General features: G+C 54.9%; 1 protein-coding gene across 5 annotated transcripts in view; it reads left to right on the forward strand.

Annotated features, from left to right (window-relative positions):
• Window positions 1-3,877: 3,877 nt before the first annotated feature.
• Window positions 3,878-20,983, forward strand: part of ZMIZ1 (zinc finger MIZ-type containing 1) — a 190,026-nt gene continuing 172,920 nt past the window's right edge. For 4 of the 5 annotated variants that reach the window (XM_060406366.1, XM_060406364.1, XM_027962408.3 and 1 more), the window contains exons 1-2: window positions 3,878-3,962; window positions 17,258-17,385. The gene's annotated coding sequence lies outside the window, so the exon portion shown is untranslated. The remainder of the gene's footprint in view (window positions 3,963-17,257; window positions 17,386-20,983) is intronic. The other variant, XM_060406365.1, reaches the window with a different exon arrangement.

The following is a 20,983-nucleotide window of genomic DNA, read 5'->3' on the forward strand; positions in this document are numbered from 1 at the left end:
CCTGGTGCTCACCTGAGTCACAGTCACGGAGTCAGTGTATGGAAGGATTTTAGCAGAGCTGATGCCCACGTGTCTGACATTACAACTCTTCCATTGTTTGGGCAGAGATGCGGTGCTGACTGCCAGTCAGCCCTGCTGTGTACTTTATTTCACTAGATAATTAAGAGGGAAGGAGTAGTACCCTTTCACAGGTGTCACCATCTGGCTACAAAATGGGTGGCTGCTTAAGTCCTTTCCCTCTTTGTAAACCCTCTTTGTACCCCTAAATTTAGCCATGCCCTTGGTCTACCTGGGAGAAACCAGATTCCCAGGAGATGGTGACATATGACCCTTTTTATGATCACCAGTTCTCCCTGTTCCCCTTCACCCCCAAAGCCTGGTTGATCATCACAGCTCCACTGCAGAGGTTGTGACCCTAGGGGAATAAATAGGAAAAGGGGTGCCCCCTAACCCTGACAGGGCTCCCACTTGGAGAGTTCCAAGAGCTGGGGAGACTGCAGGGACAGACTTAAATCTGTGCTCAGGAAATTCCAGCTCCAGAGAGAGAGTTGTGTGAATACGGATACTTGGGCAAGGCCAAGGGCAGTCAGGGAAGGCTTCCAGGAGGAGGTGCTTCCTGCCCTCAAGCTTGAAGCTGGGCAGGAAGGGAGGGGCCTCCCCAGCACAGAGGTGTAAGGTGGCACTGTGAATGTGCAGAGGAGAGTGAGGTGAGGCCAGCAGGCCAGGGCAGGGCTGGGTCTTGGCTCCCTGGGCAGAAAGCCATGGAAGGTTGGTTTGTTTTTAGCTTCAGCTGAGGTATTACATCCATGCTGAAAAAGTGTGTGTATGCTGAGCATAGCTCAACAGATTCTCACAAAATGAATACCCTCATGTGACCACCATATAGACCAAGAAACAGAACATTCCAGATCCCCTAGAAGCCCCCCCACATACCCCCTTCCAGTCACTGCTCTCCCTCAGGGATAATGACTACTCTACCCTTACAATATCAACAGCATGCTATCAGTTATCTATTTCTGCCCCAAAACCACCCCGAAACTTAGTGGCTTAAACAACTGCCATTTATTATGTCTCATAATTCTGTGGTTTGCCTGAGCAGTCCCTCTGCCAGTTGCCCTTGGGCCTATGTGACTCCAGTCACCTGAAAGGCCGGCTGGACAGGATGGTCAAAGGTGGCCTCAGTCACATCTGGCAGGTTGTGCTGGCTGTTGGCTGGGCAGCCTCACTTCTCCTCCATCCTCCAATAAGGTAGACTGGCTTCCTTCCCTGGCCAGGCCACATTCCAAGAGGGCCCCAACCAGAAATAGCAGGATTTCTTGAGACCTAGTCTCTGTAAGTTACAAAATACTACTTTCACCAAGTTGTATGGGTCAAAACAAGTCTCGTGGTCAGCCTGGATTCAGGGATAGAGGCTAGGCTCCACCTCTTTTTAAAAATATTTATTTGTATTTATTTATTTGGCTGCACGAGGCCTTTGTTGTGGGACACGGGACCTTCGATTGCCATTGCGGTACACGGGATCTCTTAGTTGCAGCATGTGGGGTCTAGTTTCCTGACCCAGGATTGAACCCAGGCTCCCTGCATCGGGGTTGCAGAATCTTAGCCACCAGACCACCAGGGAAGTCCTTAGACTTCACCTTTTGATAGGAGGAGCTGCAGAGACTCTGTGGCCATGAGTCTTCAGTCTACCACAAGCTAGAGTAGTTTTGTCTGTTCTTCTTGTTCAGTCACTAAGTCATGTCTGACTCTGCAACCCCATGGACTGCAGCACGCCAGGCTCCTCTGTCCTACACTTGTCCCGGAGTTTGCTCAGATTCTTGCCCATTGCATTGGTGATGTTATCTAACTATCTCATCCTCTGTCGTCCCCTTCTCCTATTGCCTTCAATTTTTCCCAACATCAGCGTCTTTTCCAATGAGTCGCCTCTTCGCATCAGGCGATCTTTAAATAAATGGACTCCTTAAGTATATTCTCGGTGCTTGCCTGTTAGTGTAGTGGTAAGGAAATCAGGAGACACGGGAGACACAGGTTCGAGCCCTGGGTCGGGAAGATCTCCTGGAGGAGGGCATGGCAACCCACTCTGATGCTCTCGCCAGGAAGATCCCATGGACAGAGGAGCCTGGAGGACTATATAGTCCACAGGGTTGCAGAGAGTCAGACAAGACTGTGGTGACTGAGTACGCAATATATTACCCATTGTGTCTGGCCCTTTTGGTCAACACTGTGTTCATAATACTCGCCTGTACTGTTGGATATAGTTGGAGATTATTTGTCCTCGTTGCTGTGTTGTATTTCATTGTGTGGAGACACTGATTTATCCATTCTACAGTTGATGACCATTTGGGAAGTTTTCATCCTTGGGCCGTTTTGACTAGCACTGCTGTGAACATTCTAGTATGCATCTCTGGGTGACCACATGCACAGCTTTCTGTGGAGCTGAAAATGCTGGGTTGATGATAGACCACAGGCTAGGGGATGCGTGCAAACTGTTCAAGGTGGTGACCATTACATGCCCCACCAACCCGTGTTTGGGAGGCCCAAAAGACCTCTGTGGAGGAGAGGGAAGTGGTTAGTGGGGGTTTTAGAGAGGCCCCCCAGCTGAATATGGGCTGGAGCGGTGTCTCTAACCCCAGGGTTCCCTGTAAGGTGCCCTCTCTGGCCTGCCCCTGGCTTTAGGCCTCCTGGCTGGGAAAGGAGGACCATCAGACCAGATGGCTCTTTTCTGAATTTGATCTTCATTGCTGCGCTTTTTCCTGTCCCACAGCCCTCCTACTGCCCTCCCTCTTTTACCCTCCTTCTACAGCTAGCCTCATCCCCCGATAATCAGGGAAGCTAGGTGCCTGCGTGAACTGACACACGTGGATGCAGGAGGTGGAAGGGACTGCCGTGGCTGCCTCCAGGCAGTGGACAAGACAAGCAGACTTGGGCTTAATTTCTGGCCTTGCTCTCTCTTGCAATGGGACCTTGGGAACCCTGCAATGGGAACCCTTCCCTTATCGGGACCTCAGTTTCCTCGTATGGGAATTGGCAGAGAAAGGAGTCAACCTCCCCAAGTCTCTGCTCTCTCCAACCTGAACTCTGGGTTCTGGAATCTAACAGGGGCAAGGGTATGAGGAGGCCCGTGGAAAGCTCGGCAGGCTTCTGGACTTTAGGGCACATGTCAATTGGCCCATTTTGTTCAACTTATTCACTGACCATCTTCACTGCCCCACTCATCCATCCACCCATCCATCCCTCCCTTTATCCATCCAGCAGTCTCTGTGGCCTTGTGAGCCTCAGAGGACAGACGTAAACAAGACCTCATTCCTGATGACCGGGAGTTCTGCTCACGGGGGAACCCGGCCAATAGGAAGCTGGGGCGGGGGCTGCAGGGAACGTGGTCAGCTGGACCCAAGCCCCTGCAGGATGAACAAAGAAAGGAGAGCAGGCCAGCGAGGGCTCCCTGGGGACTTCTGAGCAGAGCGGGGCTTTGAAACACAGAGACACACGGAAAAGGGCTCCAGACAGAGTACCCGGCTTATCCAAAGGATGGGGTTCCTGGGGGGCTAGGCCGACTGCCACACAGTGGTGGGTGTCCCAGCATGGCTATGGCTGCAGTACAGGGTACAGAGGAGCTGACCTTGGTGCTGGGGCCAGTTCTGGACCTCTGACCTTTACTTGGAGTGGAGGAGGAGGACAGCATCCGGTTTCTAGGGCGGCTCCACTTCTATGGGCCTGCTCAACTCTCCAGGAGATGGCCAGAGGGGCCTGGGCAGGCAGGACCTAGAGGTGGGTGAAGAGGGTCAGGGCCCTCAGGCTCGGGCTTGGAGCTCACTGCACCCTCCCCTCTCTTCCACAGGACCTGCATCCGCTCTGCTCAGCCAGGTTGGACTGCTGGGGCCACAGCCTCCTTCCCCTGCGACTGCCTTTTCCTGACGCCCTTAGCAGCCTCCAGTCCCAGTGGTCAGCAGAGACCTTGGCAGGTAAGCAGAATGAGCTGGGCCCTGACCCTGGGTATCTGCAGGTGTGGGACTCAGCCCAAGCGGCTGGTGCTGTTTCAGGGCCTAGAGAAGCGGGAGCTGGGCTGTCATCAGTGAGGAAGGGGAAGGGGTTTATTTCTTAATTTTCACTTCTCCTTGGCCTCCTCCTCTCAGAGGGAGCCAGAGAGTGGAGGGTTGCGGGGAGGGATATACCCTAGCCTGGCACTTGAACTTCAGGTTTTATCCAGTTGCCAACTCCCAGTGTAGTGTTGGGTAGCCCTGTCCCTTCGCTCTTGAGAGTCTCAGTTCTCTCATCTAGCTCATAGAAGTAATAATAATATCCTCTAACATTCTGAGCATTTAACTGTATGCCAGGCACTATGCTAAGTATTGTGCAGTTATTAACTCTTTTCATCTTCATCACAGCCCCGTGAGGTGGGGGCTGTCATCCTCCCCATTGTACAGGCGAGAAAACTGAGGTTTGTGGTCTGAAAGGAGTGTGCCCAAGGCCACACGCGTGGCTGAGCCCTCATGGGGCTCACTTCCAGGTCTGTGTGGCTCCAATGTGCCAGTTCCTGACATCTGGTTCATTCTGCCCCTGGCCTTGTGCCCTCTCTGCTGGTCTTTTCTTGTGGGTGGGCATCAAGAGATCATGGGTGTCCTCAGTTGGCTGGTGGGAAGTATGAGGTTAGGAAGGCTGCCATGCTGTGGGATGAGAAATAACATTGGCGTTTCATATGAGTATGGGGAGGCCGAAATCTACTTGGAGGAGGTGGCCCAGGTTATGATCCAGAATGTCTCTGAGAGGACTAAGATTTTCCTGAGGAAGAAGATCCTTTGTAGTTACATGTGAACATGAGGTTTTCATTGGAAGTATAAATACACATACAAGTCCCAGAGGGTTCTTCTACCCCATAGTCATACCTGTGTCCATGCACACGTGTACACGCATACACTACACAGACAACGTGTGCTTGTAAACCTGTCCTTGCATGCTAAGGGGCTACAGACATGCATACACACACAGCCGTGAATGGTTGTGTTTGCACAGATACATGCAGGATCCTGCAGAGGCACGCTCCCTCTCACGCATATACACACAGACATCACTCGTGCATGCTATAGACATACACGTGCACAATCAGACTTGCTGCACACACACGCTTACACAGATGCACAGACACAGGTTCTCACGACGCATGGTGCCTCCACATACACCCAGGGGTGCACTCACATGCACACACAGGGAGGGATGTGTTCCAAGGAGAAGGGACCATGGCGCAGGGGGCATGAGTTCTGACTGGTGTGTTCTCTGGTGAGGGAAGAGCTCTGGGAAGAATCCCCAGGAGGCGACAAGTGAGCTGAGCATTGGAAGGCAGGGAGAAGTTTGCTAGGTTGATATAAAGGAGAAAAGAGAAACCCAAGCGGAAGGTCCAGCTCTTGCAAAGTCCCAGAGAAATGAACGTCTGTGGCTGATTCATGTTGACGTATGGCAGAAACCATCACTATTCTGTAATTATCCTCTAATTAAAGAAAAAAAGTTCATTTACTGGCCCTCTGCTTCCTCTCCCAACATGTCCACCAAAAAGAATCTCCTAGAATCAAGTCTGGCTACATAATTTTCAGGGCCTGGTTCAGAACAAAATTGTGGAGCCTGTCACTCAAAAATTATTAAGGATTTCACAATGGTGGTCATAGAACATTAAACCAAGAGTGGGTCCTTCTGAGCCTGGGGCCCTGGGCACCAGGGCCAGCGCTGCCCAGAACAAGTGAAGCACGGACTTCACATGCAGGCTCCACCAGTCGCTGACAGCCCCAGTGACCTTGGGCAGGTCCCGCATCAGCCTATGAGACTCATCGGTCCAAGGGAGAGATGTTGCCCTCTCCACCAGCTGCAGAAGCCCCGGTGGAGCCAGCATCCAGCTCATCTCAAGCATCTGGGGACAGTGGCTTCAGTGAGGGTGGGATGACAGCCCCACCCCCCGGCAGGCAGTGGTGTCCAGGGGGTTCCCGGTGTGCACTCTCTGCCTTTGAGCCCTGTCCCTACCCACTTTGGAAACCCGGTGTTTGTGTGCCTTGCCTAATCCACAGGGACAGAGGGGGTTGGGGGCTGCTCTGTGTTTTATTTGCAGAATCTTCTGCCTCATTGCCCCTTGCCTGCCCTTCTGTGTTTGGCAAACTCACTTCTGTGGGCCAGATGCTGTGGAGCCTTCTCTGACCCCAGGCCTGCCCTCCTGACCTCTGCCCTGTGACCCCCTCCAGTAGCTACAATGACCTCTTGTTACTGTAGAGTTCTTTACAGTGTGCAAGCTCTTTCACACCCCATCAGGCCATTGAGAAAGCCCTTGAGAGGTCCTATGCCCTTTGCTAGACTGGAAAACAGAGGCCCAGAGTTGCAGTCCCTAGCCTAGCTCCCGGGCTGAGGTCAGGCCCGCCTCGGGAAGGGGTGTAGACAGTGGCCACAGAGGGTGGCACCTAGGCTCTGCTCCGAGGCAGCTTCCCATTTCAGCATTTTGGAAGACAGGCTCTCCCAGCCCCTTACCTAGGAGAGGCCCCGCAGGTGCTACGGCTGTTGGAGAGGACCCAGGGGGCTGGAGGTCTGTTCAGCTGAGCACACAAGCCCCCGGCCCTACCCACCCCTGTGAGTGGCTTGGCCCGCTTCCCTCAGCCTGGCAAACTGGAGCCAGGTCTGGGTCATGACAGACAACCCAGCTGGACACGAAGGATGTCTAGTCGGGGCCATGACAGCTGCCCCCCTGGCTGGCACTTCATTAAAGGTACTCAGCACACCTTTGGTGATGACTGCAGGGGGCATGGATGTGGTGAAGGCTATGGCCTCCGAGCCTCGGCGCTGGAGTGTTCCAGACTCTTCACACTCCTCTCTTTGTAACTTCAGATGAGTGGCTTAATCTCTCTGTGCCTCATTGCTTCATCTGTAAAATAGGGATAATAATAGAACTGACCCCACTGAGTTGTGAGGAATTCAATAAAGTCATCCACATAAGCCCTTGCTGCAGTGCCTGGGATGAGGTTAGCGCTCCAGGGCATTGATGGTAGGCAAGCAGGTGGGGCTGAGTGATGGGGCTGATCCCCAGGGCTGTGGGCACACAGGGAGAGACGTGGCTGGATTGTCATTTCAGAGAGGCTGTAGGGGGACAGCGGGGGTTGGGGTTTCATATGAGGCAGTTCCAAACAGCTGTGGATGAGAGCTCTGTAGGCAGGGACCTGGGTTGACAGCTCCTCTAGCCCTGAGTTTCTGGCTTCACATTGACAGCATGAACACCGTCAGCTGTCAGTCAACAGGTTTCCAGGGCTACACGGCACAAGGCAATTTGGGGCTGCTTCGATGACGTTGAGTGCCAAGCCCAGCTCATGGCGGGCCTGGCCGTGGCCACGCAGAGCTTGGATTCCGGGGTCCCCATGTGGCATGCATGTCAGCCTCCAGCGCCAGCTGGGAATGCACAGACTCCTTTCCCTCCTTGGAATTTACTGCCAGCAGTCCGGGCCTGTCCACTCCCAGCCTCTGCAGCCAGCACTGACCCTGCAACCCCTCACCCAACCTGGGTCTGGAAATACAGTCCACAGCCCACTGGTCGTTCCTCCCCGAGGTGGGGGACCCTCTGGGTCAGCAAGGAGGGCCATTGTCCTCACAGGCCCTTCGAGCAAAGTTTTTGTTCAAGCCTCAGTCTTGCTGCAGACCTGCTGTGTGACATCAGACAAGTCACCGTCCCTCTCTGAGCAGCGGTTCATTGGTCTGTAAAACCAGAGGCTCTGCTGAGACAGGTCAGGGTTCACAACCTGCAATGTTCTCAAACATCTCAACAACCCAGGGACACTCGAATTATCCCACACTAGATGAAGAAGCTCAAAGCTCAGTCGTGTCCGACTCTTTGCGACCCCATGGACTGTATCGTGCCTGGAATTCTCCAGGCCAGAATACTGGAGTGGGTAGCCTATCCCTTCTCCAGCGGATCTTCCCGATCCAGAAATTGAACCGGGGTCTCCTGCATCGCAGGCGGATACTTTACCAACCGAGCTTTGACAGAGGCCCCAAAGCACGGAGAGTTTAGAAATATACACAGGGTCACAGTGCTGCCTGTGGGTATTCAGCCCAGTCTTACCTGACACCGTAGTATGTGTTTTCCCCACTACGTCTGCCTCTGGTAGCCACATGTATGTTTGCTGGTGAACCATTCATTCCATCAGCCATAGTGAACACTTACTAGGCTCCGGCACTGGGCTAGGAGCTGGCATCCACAAGTGTCTCTTTGAGTGCTAACTTGAGTGGAGGTCAACAGAATCTACAGAGCAGTGTGTGCTAGGTGGAGCCTCTCAGCAGGTGAAGCCAGTAGGAAATGGGAGGGACAGCTCTTCCCTGGTGCGGGGGGAGGCAGGCAGGGGAGACTGCCTGGAGGAGGGGTCTAGATCCCTACACAGAGGAGTGAGGGAACAGGGTCTTCCTGGGATCTCTGCACAAGTTGGTGGAATAGGTGAGGAGTCTAGCTGGGAGAGGACACTTCATTCAGCCACACCTGGGAGCAGGTACTGAGGCAGCTCCCAGGGGCCATCGAGTTTGACCTTGATCTTGCAGATTGCAGGGAGCCAAAAGGGGCTGTAGAGCAGTGGCAGCTCCTCTGTGAAGGCCAGGAGCGGGGACTGGACTCGGCCTGGAAGCAGAGGCTCACAGCTCACCCAGAGACAGTGGCAGAGGGGAGGGGCAGAGCTGGGGGATTGTGTACCCCAGCTGGCTGGACTTCCAGCACACCGAGTCCTCTTCAGCAACCCAGGCACCTTGGGACCTCTCCTGGGCCAGCAGCTGGGCCTCTTTCCCAGAGGGATGCTAGTCTGCCCAAATGCTGAAATGGGAAGCTGTCCCGGAGCAGAGCCCAGGGGCCACCTTCTATAGCCACAGTCTGCACCCCTTCCTGATACAGGCCTGACGTTAGCCCAGAGGTGGGGCTGGAAGGGAGCCATGAACAAATCTGTCCAATGACATGGTAGACACAGAGAGACCCACAGCCCAACCCAGAGTCACACAGCATCATCATGGCGGTTGCAGGAGGCTGACGGCCTAGACAGGAGGTGAAAGGATGGTCCCCTGGTTCTCCCAGAGTCTGGTGGGAGCCTGCTGCTGCCTGTGGTGTGTGGGGCTGCCCTTGTACCCCAGGGACCACTGACCTCGGCCACCAGCAGGGCTCTCTGAGGACAAGCAGGGATTTGGTGAACTACACCAAGAAGGATTCCTTGGGTGTTACTCACAGCGGGTGCTTTTCCCTCCCTGTGGTGTTTGCTCACCACCCCTCTCTGAGCCCTAGAGTTTGTTTTCCTCTGGTCCGGGAGCCACATACTCAGGGTGAGGGCAGCCACACCCATGCCCTGTGTCCCAGGTCCAAGCCTCTGTGACCTTGCGGGCAGGGAGCAGACATTGGGTGGGGCTGTGAGGGTGGCCTCTTTATTTGAATCATAGCATCTCCGCCGCGTGGGGGAGGAATGGCCTTAGGAAATCACCTGGCCCAACCCCTCGTGGTACCGATGGGGAAACTGAGGCTCAGAGAATGGAGGGTACACCCCAAAGTAGCCCAGCATGGCACTGCAGGCTTTCAGCTGAGCTCACTGCCACCCTAAACTGTGTGGCGGCTGTGGACGCCAGCAGGGCCCAAGTCCTACAGCTAATGTGACCCATATGTGGGGCGTGGTGCTTGCAGAAAGGCAGGACCCACCCCTGAGGGGCTGGGGCTGCAGAGTGGGGGTCCTGGGAAGTTCTGGAGATGTGGAGAGCAGAGCAGGGCACCCTCAGACCTGGCTCTGTGAAGGCCTTGTTTGTCCTCCGCCTCCTGTCATCACCAGCTCCTGCTAAGGCCTGCGATTCTTAGTTTTCTCCTCCCTTCTGTTTACGCCGAGACCCAGTGGGGTCTGGGGGTTCTAGGCCCGGAGGCCAGGGCAGAGAGAATGCTCCAGAGTCAGGCTCCGATCAGAAAGCTGACAGGATGCAAGGGGGTGAGGAAGGAAAGTGGACTCTGGAAATCTGAGGCCGCCCGTGCCCCCTGTCAGCCCCCTTCGCCGAGCCGCAGCCGGGCGCCCAGAGACCGGTCTGCAGAGGCTGCCGGATCTGCAGTTGTTAGGATGAGTTCTCAGGGTCCCCAAGGAGGGTTCCAAGTCAGGGAGGGCTTCTTGGAGGAGGTGGAGTTCTAGCTGGTTCCTGAAGAATGGACATTATTGTGATCTGAAAGCATTCCAAACACAGGGACCAGCTGGGTCAAGGCTTTGAGGCAGGCACTCTGGGGACAGATCGGTCGTGCCAAGAGTGGGCAGTGAAGGAAATAAGGTTGGAGATGCCCCCTACAGGCCAGATGGCAGAAGAAGGAGGAAGTTTGTACTTGTTTCTAACTTGCTAAACATCCCTGAGAGATTCCCTGCTCCGCTTCTGTGCCTGTTTGCCTCAGATCTCCTATGAGTTCCAGGCGGTCCACACAGCAGGCCAGGGCTGCAGTGGAAGAGCCTACCTTTGGGGAGGTTGTGAGCAAGTGTCAGGGTCCTAGGCTTCCCCTGGGAGCTGGTGGGCAACTGGCCAAGGATTCCAGGGGACCCAGGCTTTGCCAGAAGCCAGGGAGAACGGGGGACTCAGCCCTTAGGGCACTCTCCTGCTTGCTAAGAATCCAACTCCCAGAGTAGACTATGAAGCTGAGAGTCTGATGGGGAGGTGGGCTGAGCAACGGGCTTCCTCTCCTTCCTGTGACCAGTTGCCTCTTTACTTCTTCTCAGGAAGGTGTGTGGGGCAAGGTGGGAGTAGATGACCCTGCCCTAGACATTGGGCTGGCTCGGAGCCTGACAGAGAAGGGGCAGCCCTCTGAGCCACATGTGCCTGTGGCCTGCTGCAGGAGCTGTGGGTGCAGGACGCCCCCTTGGGTGCAACCCCTCCCATAGCCAAGGGCTCAGCCCAGGTTGTGTTCGCGACCCACAGCAGCCTCGCTCTCACCTTGCCTATCAGCAGAGCAGCACCTAGGGGCCCTTGGCCTCTTGGTACCCAGGATTTCACACATCCCCCCAGTACTCTGCACAGTAGCTGCTCAAGCTTCATCAGCCTGGGGCTGGTTCGGGGTCCTGCTCAGGAAGCCTAGAATTCATTTCCTGGAATAATACAACAGCCCTTCCACACCAGGAAGGGCGAGCTGGCCTCATAGCAAAGCTTCCCCAGGAGCCCTGGCTCCTGGACCCTCAGAACATCAGGTGGGATTCTCAGGGGCCCATTTTCCAGGGGAGGATTAGAAGCAGAGAAGAGAAGGCATGAGACTCGGCCAGGGTCATGCGGCCAAGGCAGAACTCACCTTGGATTCCAGGTGGTAGTCAAACTCCTTTTGGGATGGAGCCAGGGTTTTCTGCTCAGGCTTACGGCAGATGGGCCAGGGCTCGGGAAGAGGGGGTGGAGGAGGAGCGCTTCTGGGGGGCGAAGAGCTCAAGGGAGAGGCCCCAAGTCACTGTCTCTCCTCCTTGGCTCCAGTTACTCTAATTGGTGGATCTGCCAGTGGTGCTGACATTTACCTGGTAGGGAGGCAGGCCTCCTCCCTCTCGAATCAAGATGCTAAAAATAACTGGGTCCAGCTTCCCAGGGCCCCTGCCCAGCTATCGCCTGCTTGCCTGCCTCGGCGACCTTTCTCCTGGGTGCTAGAAGCTAATTGCTTCACGAGACTACAGTTTCTCGTGCTGAGGACTTCCTAGGGGTCTGAGCAGGGATGGCATTGCTCCTGAAACTGAAGAGGGTTCTCTGCAGGGCCTCCCTACCCCCCAGTATTGGGGTGATGGGCCCCTGCCCAGACCCTAGCACCCACCCCGTTTTCTCCCCGGGTGCAGTATCCTGCCAGACTGGCCACTCCAGCCCTGGAAGCTTAAGCCCCTTCCTTGAGCTGCTGGAGTATATGCCGGTGCCCCTCCTCCTCCGAGTTATCCAGTGCTCACCTTGAGACCTGTGCCATGTCCAACACAGCTGTCCAAAGTGCGGCTTCCTGCCTTCATGCCGCATGTTCACCCTGCAGGCAAGAGGAGCCCAGACTGGAGGGCTGGACATGTTTAAATCCAGCTGTGAAACCTTAGCTCGTTTCTGAGCCTCTGTGCTCTCATCTCTGAAATGGGTATCATGACTGACTTTATAATGTTGTTGCAAGAATGAAATGAGGTAACATGGAGAAGGTCTCAGGTCAAGAGAGCTGCTCCCTTCTGACCCCCGGCCCCACCCCGCCCTGCCTGCCCCAGGCCAGGAGGAGGCCTGAGCACTTCTGGGGGTTTTCCTTTCTCTTGCTCTGTAAATCAGCCCTGGAAGCCCCCAAACATTTGGTTGATGTATATGGACTGGAAGAGGAAGGTCTTAAAAGACCCAGGCTGAAAACTAGGGACTGGTACCCCTCAAAAGCAGGGGTCTCTTGCCCATTCCTGTGCACGTTCCGAGTGCCCTGCCACACCCGTCCCACCTGTGTATTTTTGTCCAGTTCTTGCCCTTGGTCAGTGTGATCAGATGTGTTGACATTGGCCTACATGTCCCTGGCTGTGGGGTGAGCCCCATGGAAATGGAAGTGGTTTTCTGGGCTCTCTTCTCACCCACTGCGAGAACCTGAACTGGTGGCTTAGCCCCTCCACGCCTCAGTGTCCTCTGAAAATGGGATAATAATGGCTCCTCTGCCATCAACACTGAGATTAAACCAGCAGTGTTGGTATGGTGCTTAGGACAGGGCCTGGCGCGGGGGGAGCCCTTCGTGCTTGTTCTCTTGTCCTCTTAGCGCTCACATTAGTTGTAACCGTCCATGGTAATAATAGCAGCCCCCACCCGTGGTTGAATGATTCGTATCAGAGGCTGTGTCAGAGGCTAAGCACTTAACAGTCATTATTTAACTCAATCTCCGTGACAGCCCTACACAAGGTACTCCTATAATCTCTACATTCCAAAGGCCCAGAGAGGCCGCTCACGGTCTGAAAGTGGTAGCGCTGAAAACCGGAATTCAGGTTCAGCCCTGCTGGGGGAATCAGCCGTTCGACTTTGCCTGGGACTGTCAGGTCTTGGCACTGAAAGTTTCACATCTCGGAAACCTCTTAGTTTTCAACCCACAGGGACAGTGGATGAGCTAGTCCCTGCTAATCCTCTGCTCCATAACTGTACCCACAGCCTCCCCCGACCCCTTCCTGACTTTGGGGCACAGCCCTGCTCTGCCCCTGCCCCCTTCCCACACCTCACTGGTCCCTCTTCTCACCAGATATCCTTGCCCATCCCCCGTGCCCTGACCCAGCCTCCCCGCCTCTCCACCCTCCCCACTGCTAGCTGGAGGGCTGGGGGTCACCCCGAGGGGCTCTCTGTGCCCAGGGCTGTGCCTGCAGTTGGTTGCTGGGTCCTGAGCCTCCTCTCTCAGGCCTCAGGCTCCCCATCCGCACTGAGGGCTTAGGCTCCTCTGCACCCAGCCTTCCAGAGAGGCTTCAGAAACCTCTTCCTTAAAAGAGGGAAGACGCAGTGGGCCCCCGCCCCCAGCCCTGGCCCCAGGCAGCCGGGAGAGATTGCATTGGCCCTTCCGGTGCATTGATGGAGAGCACTGCTGACAAAGAAGAAAGGTCAGCAGTGGGACAGAGCGGGCTTGGTGTCGGCCTGCCGGCTAGCAGCACCCTCCCCCAAGTCAGGGCTTCCTGGGGGGAGGGGCCCAGGGCTCCTTGGGGTCCTGGTCAATTCATATTGACTCAGGCAGCCGCTGCTTCAGCAAAGCTGGGCATCGAAGCCCCCAGAGGGCTGCAGGAGATGCCTGGGTCGTCCTTGGCACCTCCCTCTTCCTCTCCCCTGTGGTTGATTAAATCCTCTGAGCCATCTCTGGATTTGGGTCCCCCCTCAGCACCCCTAAGCCTCTGCTAGCTCAGATCTTACTGTCTTCCTTGATCTCAATTACTGAGCTCTTCCCAGTTCGCCCCTGCCTGCCCTGGCTTCCCACTGTCACCAGGAATAAAGTCCAAATTCCGAGACTGACATAAAGGTTCTTTTTGAGCTCAGTGAGGCTGCCCAGTGCTGCTGGTCCTTCCCTGAGGACTTGAGATTGCCGTCCCCACCCTCAGATGAGCATCTCCCAGCCCTGGGTCGGGTGGAGGAGGCCATCTTCCTCCCAGACATGCCTTTCAGGAACTCAGTCCATGACTTTCCCTCCCCCAGGACTCCCACCCTCTGGGAGAGGTTGGAAGAGGTGTGCAAGGGATCAGGGCACCTGAGTGCCAGGCCAGCTCTGCACCCGGTGCTCCAGCCTCACCCTTCTTGTAGGGTTGAGCCTCAGCAGGGTTTGTGACTAGGGCCCCAGCCCAGTGCATGAGCCCACCCACACCATGCCTCAGACTCCCACCTTGAACTGCTCCGTGCATCGCTTGCCCCAGGTCTTGGAGGCCAGGCGCCACCGGCTCCCCAGCTCATATGAAGGACAAGCCCCTGTGAGGGCAGGAGGTACAGTGGTTAGGGCACAGGCTCTGGGGTCTGACCCCTGCTCCATCACTTACTAGCTGTGTGACCTCAGGCAGTTACTTCCCTCAGAGCCTCAGTGGTGTCATTTGTGAAATGTGGGCAATAATAGTTCCTTCTCCACAGGATGGTGAGATTCATTGAAATGACACATGTTTGCGGGATCAATAAAGTCACCTTTTATCATCATCAACTCCATCGTCATCAGGCCAGCGGGTACCATATCCATGAGATGAGGGCCCGCTCCTCCTGGTTATTTGAATGCACCTTCCACTTCTGCTCCTCACTGTGCCCCTTTTGACCTTTTTCCCCCAGCACTTCTTTCCCACATTTCCTAAAATTCCAGGAAGCCCAGCCCTCCCTGGTCTTGAGTTGTCATTTGCATAGCTGCCTTATGAACCTTGTCCTTCAGAGCTGAGCCCAGGATTTAATCTCTTATTTACCCCACAACCCCTTACAGGGTCCTCAAATACAGTAGGTGCCCGATAAAAAAGTTTGTTCTGTTAAATAGACATTCAGGGAGCCTAAGTCACCTCCAGGAGCAACGCAGCAGTGACCAGTCAGGTCCCTGGGCGCATCCTCATGCTGATGAAGGGCCCGTCTGAGACCAAGCCTGAGCCACCTCCCACCAGGTCACCGCTTGTGCCCATTCTGGGCTCCTCCGTGCAGGGCGTGGGGGAGACAGGGTGGTGGGTTTGGGCCACTGCGCTGGAAGGTTTTTCAGAGCTGGTTCCTCTGTGGTCCTCTGCGCTATCCCTGTGTTTTGTTTGCCTGGGTCCTTTCCCCACCCCCTTGGTTCTCTGTTAAATCGTGTTATTATATTTAAACAAATCAATTCCATTGCAGAGTTTTTCCTGTCCTAATGATGAGTTTGCAGCACAAATGCCATTGATTTCTCACAGCCCTGAAAACCAGTTGATGAATAGCACCGGGCTTGTCTTTGGAGAGGCACTTAGAGCAGCTCTGGGCAGCCCCCCTACTCCTTGCCTGCACTGCCCCCCTTCGCCACCCCACCCCCACCCCCACACTTCTTCACATTGGGCTGAGGCTGGGTGATAAAGCGGGACCCTCAGCCTCCTCCGCCGGTGCGGGGGTGGGGATGTCATCACAAGGGGCCTGGCCCCTCTTGATGGTGAAGCAATCGTAGTGGAGAACTGTATTGATTTTGGCCAAAGGCAGGAGCGCAACTTACAGAGCAGAGAGGCCATGCGGTGTGATCTTTGTCTTCCCTTACAAGTTCAGAGCACAGTCCTGAGTGGCAGCAGATAATGGCTTAGGCAAAGCTCAGGTTTCCAGACCTCCATGGGACTGCTGTGTTTTAAAGGGGAGGTTCAGAGGTGAGGGGGAGAAGGAAATGGCAACCCACTCCAGCATTCTTGCCTGGAGAATCCCATGGACAGTGGAGCCTGGCAGGCTACAGTCCATGGGGTCGCAATGAGTCGGCTGTGACTGAGCGCTCACTCACTCACTCAGAGGTGAGGGAGCTGTCCCCACCGGGGAGCTAGAAACCTCTCTTTGTGAAATCCTCCCCAACCTCCAGCGTCAGGGTCAGACTGCCCCTTCAGATCACTGACTTTTTTAAGTTTAGGAGGCAAACGGCTCCACGCAAGGGCTTGGGTGGACACGAATGATTCTTCCCACCTCTGAGCTGGGCAGCCTGCTTGATGGGCAGTCCCTGGAGAGGGAGGTTCAGCCGCCACAGGAGCCTGAGTTGGGCGGGGGTAAAACGGGAGGGCGCAGAGGAACTGGGGCACACTGGAGAGCATGCCTCACTGAAACCCCTCACCAACCCCTAGGAGTCATGACTAACTCTTTGCGACCCCCTGGACTGTACAGTCCATGGAACTCTCCAGGCCAGAATACGGGAGTGAGTAGCCTTTTCCTTCTCCAGGGGATCTTCCCAACCCAAGGATCAAACCCAGGTCTCCTGCATTGCAGGCGAAAAACTCTCAAAGTTACCCCTAAAACTATCCTGGATGGGGCTGTGAGCTGGATTGCCCACTGCTTCTCCTGGAGTCTAATTCAAGCCTTTGTTTTAGACAAGAATGCGGCCTGGAGTTGGGAGGGCTGTGTCAAGGTCACAGCACAAGGCAGTGGAGGGGCTGGGGTTTGAGCTCCGGATGGGGGCAAGGCCCCTCTGGCAGTGCTGGTGCACCTCCCCCCAGCTGTCAGGGTTGGGGGCAGGGCAGAGGCTCCGTTGCAGGGAAGACAGACCCCTCACTCAGGAGATCCCCGCCTTCTTTGGCCCTCAGAGCCAGTCACACTCCCCTCCTCCCTCCCTGCAGACAAACCTCCTGTCCCTCCTAATCAGGTTAGCCTCCTGCTCCATGCTCACTCTGCTGAGCTGGGCCAGCTGCCTCTAATGGCCTGTCGACCTGGCCCTCCCCCTGGCTCCGGGGTGGGGGAGGGGAAGCTCAGAAAAGAACTGTGAGTGGGAAGGGGCTGCCCAACTCCCTGGATTCAGACCTTCCCACAGCTTCCAGGCTTAGGTCCAAACCCTTAGCCTGGCATCCAAGACGTGTCAAAATGAGGCCCCACTTCTTTCCCCATCTCCACAGCCCTGATGGACTCTTCACTACGGTGTGTGCGCACTGAGTCCCTCAGTTGTGCCTGACTCTTTGTTAACCCCATTGACTGTAGCCTGCCAGGTTTCTCTGTCCATGGGATCTCCCAGGCAAGAGTGCTGGAGTCAGTTGCCATTTTCTTCTCCAGGGGGATCTTCCTGACCCCAAGATCGAACCCACGTCTCCAGCTTGGCAAGCCAACAGGGAAACCCCTTTACTGTGACCACAGGAAGCTATTTCTTACCTCCCTGCCTTTGCACATGCAGGTCCTTTTGCTACTTCCAACGTCTCTGGAAACTCCTACACATCCTTCAAAACCCAATTCTGGTCTCTTCCTCTGGGCTGCCTCCTCTCAAGACTCTCCTGCCTCTGTCTCCCACTGGATGCTCCACTGGTACGGAATTCAGTACTACTGTGTTTGGTTGCATTATTCTGAGACCCACTTCCCCTCGAGTTTCTGGAGGAAAGGGAGAACATTGTATTAGAATATGCCTCATGGTGCAGCAATGAAGGAATTGGGCCAGCAAAAAAGAGAGAAGTGGGGGCTGAGGAAAGAGACAGACAGGAGTGCACAGAACAGCTGCTCCCAGCCCCTCCACAACACTCTAGCTTGCTTCCTGCCAGGGAGGCCATTCCCAGTGACACATGTGGGGCCTGAAATAGACGTGTGGGGGCCTTGGTGGTGCACTTGGACAGCCCAGTGCTAAGAACCACCACCACCCATTCCTTGGGCACAGAAGCTCCCCGGTCCTCCCGGGGCCGTGTCCCTGCAGCCAAGACCCCTCCCCCAGCAGTACCCGGGCCTTGCCCCTCTGTTCCTGCTAACTTTGTTTTATAAATAAACTATATAAATAGGCTCCTCTGATTCCTCAGAGCAGGCAGCGTTTAAGGACTGGGGCACTGCTGCAAGCATAATTGTACTACCGAATCCATCAGCTGCCTAATTACCATTCATTTTGCATTTATTTCTGCTAATTAAAAAGAGAGAAACTCCTAACAACTTTTACGTAAATACTATATTTGTTCTATGTAAAGATGGGATGCTAATTTGCTGGTGATTAGCTGATTATCTAATTTTATAGCTGTCACACAGGCTTGCCCTGTCTCCCCTTTGAACCCCAGATGCCACTCGAGGCCCCTGATCAGGTGTGGGAGGAAAAGGCCCAGGGAGGTCTGCGTGCATGTTTAGAGGGTCTATCTGAGGCCCAGGGGTCCTCTGGATCACCACATGTCACCAGGGCTCAAGGGGGCTGCAGTCTGACCCAGGGACCTGGGAGGAACCATTGATTCATCCACTGTTTTTGCACAGATGGAGACACTGAGGCCGGGACAGGTCCAGCATCCCTAAGTCACTCCCTAACCCAGGACTCTGTTACTGGGTCCAGTAACAGAGATGAACCCAGGCATTTGGGCTCCCCCTCCCGTGCTCCCTCTGTGTAGAGGTATTATCTGGAGGAATTTGCAGCCTCTGTTTGCAATTGGAACAATATCTGGACCAAACTCTAGCCCAAGTGGAGGAAAGACATAGTCTGGTCTGAGCCCATGGCCCAAACCAGACCCTCCATATGCCCTTCTGTAAACCCCTGCCTGCTCGCACTTTCCCATCCAGCCAGGGCTCGGATCCTCCTGACATCACTTACTGAGGCTCGTCTTGTCTCCCAGTCTGGGCCTTGCACACCGTGGACTGCTAGAACCTGCATGAGGGTCTGAATCTCAAATCTCAACATGATGCATTTATTTGTGTGACTTCGGAACAAATATAATTAATACATCAAACTTGTGATTTCACAGACAGTATTGTTTTAGATGAGTTTAAATAAAAAGAATGCATTGGTTCAAAGTGATTTAGAGAACAATATGTAAATGATTTAGGTGAAACCTGACATGGTTTAAAATTTCTAGTAACTAGAGTTGGGAACACAGTGGCGGAGGGTCTGGGAACACAGATCAGGGGCCAGGTGGCGAGTCCCGGGTCAGCAGCAAGGACGCGAGGGCAGGCTTGGCCAGTCCCTGGCCTGCAGGCTGCCGCTGCCTCATCCCATGGCTGGGCCGACGGCACCCCTGCATCATGCCCTTCTCCCAGCCCGAAGGCCAATGGAGTTAGCCCCCGGCACAGGAAACCTCTGCCCTCAGAGGCACTCTATCCGGACTCTGTTTCTGTCTCAGAGTGGCCAGGAAGTAGAGCGGGTGACTTCTTGGGCTCCCTGGCCAGCCCGGCTTCCCTGCATTCGTGGGTGAGAGCCTGCCCCACCCTCTACTCTGTCTTCCTCGATCCCGAAAGTCTGAAAATGGCTGGTTCTAGATGGCAAGGGAGAACAGCTTTGACCAGGTCAGGGCCAGGGTCAGCTTGGCCCGTTGGAAATCCCCGAGATGAGGGTTCCAGTCCTGACCGCTGCTTTCTGCAGCCTCATACTCCTCCTCTATAGATCGTGAGGTCACCGTGCCTTCCTCCCAGGGTTGCCAAAGGGATTCTAAGAGCCACGTGCAAAACTCCTCAGAGGAGCGCTCTGTGCAGCTGGTGGTGAGCCCGAGTCCTGGCCTGGGGGCCAGGGGTGGGGGGCCCCTCTGCCTCCTACCCGCCGCCACCATGTCTGTGTGAGGTGACTCGCTGCTGCCAGGGATCTCCCGCTCATCTGCCCTTTTATCGCCCTGTTCACAATCAGGGGAAGCCTGGAAGGCGGCGGGGGCGCAGGCAGATGGAAAACAAAGAGAGAACAAAGGCGCTGCTTCGAAGAGGCCAAAAGGCAGGGGGCCTCCTTCCCCCAGCGGTCCTGGCCATCCTGTCCCCACCAGCGCCAGGCCTGTGCCACCCCAGGCTGCAGGCCACCTGGCCTGCCCCTCCAGAGACTAGCCCTAGCCTCACAGGGGCTCCCCACTTGCTGGGTGACCCTCAGAAAGTCATTCTGATCCAAGCCACCTTTTTCTTATCTGTAAATGAGGAAGTGGGACGGCTTGCAGAGTGCTCTCCAGCAGACCCCACCCCTCTCACCTCTGCTGGAGTCTCTTTGAGGCCAGTGCGTTTCTTCCCACCTTCCGGTCGCAGAGGGTCAAGTTGGGTGCCCACTTCTACCCATAGAGAGGACCTCAGAGTTCCCTGGGCCAAGTGAGGCAAACAGGAAGCCTGTGTTCACAGCATCTTGGTGCTGGGTGTAAGCATTTGCCTGGAATGAATGAATGACTTAATCAGATGGAGGCTTAACTGTCAGCCCTGTGGTCACTGCTGCTGTTGGAGCCTCTAAGGGAAGGGGAAACCCCTGGACCCTCCAGAGCAGTTGCAAAGAGGAATGGTTGAGGGCTCATAAGAGCCCCAACGCCAAGCTGTCTGGATTCATATCCCAGCTCTGTGCCCTTGGGCTGCTTTCTTAAACCTTTCTGTGACTGTGTCCTCATGTGTTAAAATAGGTATAGTACCTACCTCATAAGCTGTGTTGAACTTACAGGACTTAACTCACATAAAGGACTTAGAAGAATACAGACCGAATAAGATCCATTAATGCTGGGTGTTATTATTATCACCAGTCCTAGCACTGTTGTTGTTTAGAGGAAAGCTCATGCGCCTTCAGCCTCCTGACTCCACCCCTGTACTGCCTGGATGAAGCTGGGGTTTTGCTGGCAGCTGGGGAGGGGCAGCAGGTTGCCATCACGAGCATTTCTGTGTAAGCATTTCTGGTAAATTGTTTAAAGGGGCCTGACTTCCTATGGTTCTAGGAATTTGTTATTTCTTTTCTCATTCCAAATGTGTATGTTTCAGGGATGCCCTGGCAGTCCAGTGGTTGGGACTCGGTGCTTTTACTTCCCCAGGGGCGCAGGTTCAATCCCTGGTCAAGGAACTAACATCCCTTGGCAAAATAAAGAAGGAAAAAAGAAAAAAGTGTAATTGAGCTTGTATTTCTAAAGAGGACCTCCAAAATAGTTTAAGCTTCAGGTCTTGCAAACCTGGACTGTCCCCTGCTTATTCCTGTTACTTTGATTGCATTTCTGGGACCTGGCCA

This window comes from Ovis aries, chromosome 25 (assembly GCF_016772045.2).
Source record: "Ovis aries strain OAR_USU_Benz2616 breed Rambouillet chromosome 25, ARS-UI_Ramb_v3.0, whole genome shotgun sequence".
Taxonomy (NCBI): domain Eukaryota; kingdom Metazoa; phylum Chordata; class Mammalia; order Artiodactyla; family Bovidae; genus Ovis; species Ovis aries.